General features: G+C 34.2%; 1 long non-coding RNA gene across 1 annotated transcript in view; it reads right to left on the bottom strand.

The window, feature by feature from the left end:
- Positions 1 to 431: 431 nt before the first annotated feature.
- The window catches only part of LOC104871328, a 36,412-nt gene continuing 30,208 nt past the window's right edge, over positions 432 to 6,635 (bottom strand). Inside the window, exon 4 of the long non-coding RNA XR_782834.1 lies at positions 432 to 949. This is a non-coding gene — a long non-coding RNA (uncharacterized LOC104871328). The remainder of the gene's footprint in view (positions 950 to 6,635) is intronic.

Below are 6,635 nucleotides of genomic sequence, written 5' to 3' on the forward strand. Positions count from 1 at the left end.
CTTTTAATTGGATTTTCAGTGAAATTTCAAATATATTTTTAATCCGGAATATATTTTTTTTCTTAAGATGATGGTTACTACTCTAGAAGTCAGAGTATTTCAGGAAAGAAAAATCTTGCTCAGCTGGTAAAGCTTTCTCTTTCTGCCTTGTTTTTTCTTTTTCTTTTTTCATTTTTCCTCTCCTTCTACGACATTGGGGATTGAGCCCAAGTCCTTGTGCAGTCTGTAACTTTTTTCTTACGAAGAAAAGCAAGGGTTTGATTGGTAGAGGATTTGTTTTGGCAATCCATGTCTTTTTTATTCAAAACATGCATAGACCATTTTCTGAATATTTCTTGAACAGCATTATCCTTTATATCAAGCTGATATGAATAAACAAAGATTTTCACAACATTTACACATAAACTAAATGTTGCCTCTTCTCATCCCGGCATCACTGTGATGTTTCCCACTTGAAATTAAAAGGTGCATTCTAAAGTTGCTCATCGAACAAATATATCCGCGCTCACTATTGAAAGCAAACTTAAATTCTGATCTTTTAGATAATGCAAAAGACAAACCAGAGTCCCACAAGGAATATTTTCCCAGCTAAGCTTAGTTCCTGTCGAGATAGATGGTGTATTTGAAGGGAAAGATAATAGCAGGTATGAGAGTAGAAATTGTGAGCTCAATTCTTTGTCAGGGGACCCGGGAGAAGATCCACAGTTCGTGCAAAGCACAGGCAATCAGTTCATACTGTAGATAGTAGGAGAGAGAAATACAAAAGAAAACATTCTAATAAGGGAGAATTTCAACAAAATGCTGCATGATAGGATCACTTTGTGCTCCCCGGTGTATTCTCTTTGGAGAAGGCAGGAGCCCACGTTGCTGACATCGGTGGTTGCTTTCTATTATGCATTCCTGAAGGATTCTGAGCAAGTGTGCTGGCTCATTGTACTTCTATTTTCAACTGGAAAAATCAGACAAGAAAATTAACAGTGTTGGTTAAATCATCTTGTTCTTATACCTTTAGCGGCTTATTAGTAAGACGATTTTTGTTTAAATTTGTATTAATTTAAAGAAGATGTAAATTGAAATTCTTGAGGTTTTTCCCTATCTTTAATGAATGAGTAGACGGCTGCTATAGATAAGAAGATTATGATCCCCATTTTCTCTAAGGGAAAAAATTGGAAAAATTATTAGGTAGTACAATGTGGAGGACAGTGGCTTAAAAACACAGATTTACAAAAACCTTTTGCCACTTAACTTTCAGAGTTATATCGTAATAAGTACATAATACAATCCTACAGATAAATACCCATTTATAGGTGAAGTAATTAGGCTAAAAGAGATAAACTTGGTCAAGGCCACTGAAGTAACATTTCTTGTTTGGCTCTCTAGGCTTATATATTTCTATCATAGTCTGTGAACACCAAAGTGAGATCTTATTTAGAATATTATAATGGAGCAGTTATATGTAGTTGAAAATTTTCTGAATCATAAATTATAATGATAGTATGATGGCAAAATTTTACCAAAACACAAAGGTAAGAATTTTAATATTTCTCAGCCCTTGTGAAATATATTTATCTTATACTCAGTGGTATAATTGCTTTGCCTAATTCTTGCAATATTTAAAAAGTACATTCCATATAAATCAACAAGATGTAGCCTTACTTTTACATATATTGCATTGTGTTTTCACTATTCTTTCTTTCATTTTATGAACACAAGCATCAGTGAGGGCCTTCTAAGTCACCTTTACTCTAACCTACAGTATTTGCAATAAACACTCATATTTGAAAGGCTTCCTTCTGCTCAGGTCTTACTTTACTACTTCATTTTGTTGAATGTTTTCTAGAAATACTACATTTTAGGTCATACTTACTCTTAAATATTTTTAATAGCTTCTCCCCGTCCAATTTGTGTTCTCTAAGACTGTAATTTTCCCTAGTCTACCAGGTTTTTTTTTTCTCACTGTTTTAAACAATTCTGTTTGTCAGATTGGTCTAGTCAAAGTGCCCTAAACACGTCTCTCCTTTTCATGCACATGTATATTGCATTCTGTCACATTCAATGCCCACCCACATCCTGTATTAAGCCTTAACAGTCATTATTATCTGCTAACATTCATGGGAATATCTGAGCTAACACACGTGGCTTATTAGAACACCACCTACATTCAACTGGTTGGGTCTTCCTGGGCCATTGCTTTGAAATGATCACCATCCCCAGTGTGATGGCAGCTGCCTAAGAGACATGACAATTTTCTGAAAGCCAGAGGAAAAGACAGAATCACTGTCTTCATAGTGTTCAGTCTGCAGATGCATTCTGCTACAACATGTGAATTAATTCAAAGAAATGACAGTGAACTTTTGGTGAAAACTGATGCAAAATAAATTTCCACCTTCCTAAAATTTTGATGCTGAACATTATATCCAAACATTCAATTTTTAAATTATTGTTGATTATTTTTGTCATACATTAGTTGATACTCCCAGAGTCCTGGAGAAATCCACCTTTGCATATTATAAACCTACCTCAAATAGAAGTTTTCTCAAGAGGAAACAGGACAATTATTCCTAAAACATTTTCGCGTTAAAAAATCATTTCTAGAAGTTTCAGGACAACAAGACAACAGGGTTTTGGAAGGATAAATGTTTTTAGTAGCAAAATATTAGTTGAAATTAATGAAGTTATAGAGCCCAGAAATGGTGTTTTTCAGTTATTCTGACAATTTGAGATGACATCATTTTGAGGAGTAAAATCATTTTTAGACACAAGATAATTTTGATAATAGATTTTTATTGTAATTTTCCCTTTATTTTTTTCAAAGCAGTGGTAATAAGAAAAGTCTACAGGTAATGATAGTAATGAATTTTCCCCCTTAATTACTGTCACAGGTATAAAATGATTTAAAATTAACAAGTCTATTTTTTGTGATTTTTAATGTAATTTTTAAAGAGGAAAGAATAAAGAAAGGGAAAAGGAGTAAGATAAATGCAGAAGTCTAAAATGAAGGATGATAATTTAAATATGCATTACATTTAAATATTTTCTCTTAAGTGTGATGATCAAAAAACATAAACGGTTGACTACTTGAGTCGTGCACTGTGATGAACAAGTGTTGCTCAGAGAGCAGTTTAAATACAAATCAGTATCAAATAATTTGCAGCTCTATGGGAGAATCAAAGTCTTTATGTTCAGCATGAACACAAGATCTCTGCCTCTTGCATATCTTTGGGCTTTCCATAGTATTCAACTCAGAAGTAATCACTAAAAAATGTTGTATGAATGCAAGGTCCTGAGTTCAATCCCCAGTACCAAAAAAAAAAAAAAGAAATTGTGTGAATAAGGGAGCATTTCCACTATCTCTATACTATCTAATACAAATAAAAATGTGTGTTCAAATAAAAATGTGTTCAGATACTGAGCAAAATGCAACAAATGTTTTTCTACATAAAGGACTAGTATTTTCTTTTCCTTTATTATTCATTCATATAGGAGGCGCGATCTTCAGTTATCTAAATATATATGTGTGTGTGTGTTTAAATATAAATAGTTTAATATTCAGAGAAGTCTTTCTTAGATGATTGTATTTATAATGATTTTACTTTTATCTCTCTTTGCAGTTGTCCAAGAAACAACATCTGGAAAGAATACAGAAAATTGATAATTGTGATTTCAATTTATAGTTACAAATCTTCAATTTTTCTATGTTGAACATTGCCGAGTTATTGATATAGACGAAGAAGAGTTCGTGCACACTAAGTATTGATTGGGATGCTGGAGACAGCAGGGAGTCAGAAAGGATGGGGCAAGTTTGCTCCACGAGTTCTGAAATAGAGTTATGTAAGTGTATAAGTTCTTTTGTTATATTGCATAGTAGTTTGACTACAGATAATAGTAAATTGTATATACCAAAGAAAGGGAACAAAGGGGCTTGAAAGTTTTGATCACAAAAATGCTGAATGTTTTAAAAGACAGATATGTTTGTCTTTATTTGCCCTTATGTGTGTGTGTATGTGTGTGTGTGTATGTGCGCACTTACCTGCTTGATTTATATATATATGATTATATATGTATGATTTTATATATAATCACATGGTTTCCCATAAATATATTCAATAATTACATATTCAACAAAAAATTAACTCAGCATAGAAACACATCAAACATGAAAATGACACTTCTATAAAGAATCAGAACACTACCAGAAGTCACTTCCCAAGGGTCATGCTTATCCCAATCACCTATGACTTGGCTTGTAAGCTTGTGTGTAAACAGAACTGTTGACTGCATGTATTTGTAAGTTTTACATTAGTACATCAAAGTACCTGAGGCTGGTTATTTTATAAACAAAAGACGCTTTTTAAATTTACAGTTTTGGTGGGTGTAGTGGTAATATTGGCTCAATTCAGATGAGGAATTAATGACTGATGGCCTCATCAGGGAGCATATATGACAGGAGGTGGCCCTGAGAGGGAAGGACAGGAGTTACTGTTTCCATAACAACCTTCTCAGGAGAACTAATGTGAGTTCACAAGAACTACCTTCCTCAATTACAAAGAATATGTCCTCAATGTCCTCTGGATCTCCCACAATGCTCCTCTTCCTGAAGGCCACCCCGAATCTTAGCATCAGCATCCTGTGAACTCTGAAGAATGAACCCAATCATAGCAGTCTAAGTACTTTTTTCAACCTTGTATTTGAGTGACTTAACTATGCACCTTGTATAGCCACAGTTCCTTCACCTTCATTGATATATGCTATTCATTTGGAAGAACATGTTAGATAAATCATCTACCCGGTCCAGTGTTTGGGTTGCCTCCCATATAATTACTCATATTTTATGAGCAATTTTTGTTTTTTATAAATGTTTGTTAATACTTTTTACTTGTCTTGTGGAGAACATATATCTGTGTGTCTCTGGGAGAGGCGTTGTGAAATCAGAGAGTTGTGTGCATGATCATCTTTAGTAGACTTAGCCAAAAGCTTTCCAGACTGGTTTTGGCAAACTATATACCCACGAGCAGAGCAAGACAGTTGGGGTTCCTTCAGAACTTGAGCATTTTAATAAATTTTAATCTTGACGTTAAACTTGCTCTATCTAAAAATTGTTTAACAAAATTTTAAATTTGTTCTCAAGTTATTGGCTGTGAGTTTTAGAATGTTTGATTAAAATGAAGCAGGTATAATTAATTATTTAAAATAGTAACAAAGGATTATCTTAATACTATTTATTTCTTCTCTGTGAAGTCTCGCTCTTCTCTCTTGCTATCTTTCTCTCATACACACATATACAAACATATTCTTTTATCTAAATCTTGAGCATTCACCCAGAAAGTAAGAGTCATTTTTAGTGTTCTACTAAAAGCCCCCACAGCAGAACAGAAAACAATACATATTCATAAACAAACAAAATTAGAAGTCAGTGTTCTGAAAAAGGAGTGCTTGAAAAAAATACCACAATTCTAAGCTTTACAGAACATATCATTGTACTCAGTGTAGGAGGTGAAGACAAGAGGCAATTTATTCTGCAGCTGGTTTCGAAATAAACACAGCAAAGAAAGATAAGGAGTGAAAGAGGGATAAATCCGCTGGTAGCAAACTTGATGGACAGACAGGCTGCCATTAACAATGCTGTTGCCTTTGTGAGTACAGAGTGATGTGGAGATACCCTGGCATTTATACTGTAGACATGGTCCTTAAAGATTTTACACCTCCAATTCCTCAGAATTATCAGCTATCTCCAGCCTGTCAGTCATCCAAGCAATCTTAGATTTTTAGCTTGCAGGCCAGGCAGATTATTGACAAAGCAATCCAGGGTGATATAACACACCCTGACAAACAACAGTGAGGGGATTGTGTTTACCACTTTCACTGCACCAATTCAGCTGAATTAATTCTTAACACTGCAAGTAAACTTTCTCTTGATAACCATTCACTCCCTACCCATGTTGTTTTGCTACACAGCACTGACTCTAGTAGAGGTGCAATAGAGCCTGATGCACCTAATTTAATCTGGTGGGGACTAATAGAAGCAAAGAAGGTATCTGTCTCCACAGCAAGAAGGCTAACAAGGGCATCTGTAAATATTTCTTTTAAAGTGTTAGAATAGAGTTCAGGGTTTGATTTAAGTATACAAAACTAGGAGATTTCTAAATTAGGTCTGCCATTGCATCCTTAATTCGCCTTTGGATATAGAGAAATTGAGCTCACACAGCTCCTGGATTATGTTCTGAATCTAAAAAATCAAATGTAACAAAACAATAGCCATGAAACACATATAAAAACAAGAAAGATTAAAGAAAATTATCCTGAGAGCTTTTTTTAGAAAAGTGTATTTTTGTGCCTAAACAGCTTTAGCTTTGATTACTGAACTCTCAAAACAGAAACTCAGAGAGTTTGGAGAGGGTGAAAAATAATTTTTGAGTGGAGAACACTGACACACCCTTAATCTGCCTTGTTGTTTGTTGTCGTGTTCATGGCTAACCATCACAGCTAATGGGGGGGTCTTTGTTAATGTGTGAAACTATGTTGCATCTTAAATCACTTAGAGAACATAAATGGCATATGAGAGTAATTATATTGAACTCATTTCTCGGGACTCATAGTTTGAATTTTTAAAGCTAATTTTCATACCTAGAGACTAA

Source organism: Fukomys damarensis, unplaced genomic scaffold, assembly GCF_012274545.1.
Source record: "Fukomys damarensis isolate Sample0158 unplaced genomic scaffold, DMR_v1.0_HiC HiC_scaffold_3, whole genome shotgun sequence".
Lineage (NCBI taxonomy): Eukaryota > Metazoa > Chordata > Mammalia > Rodentia > Bathyergidae > Fukomys > Fukomys damarensis.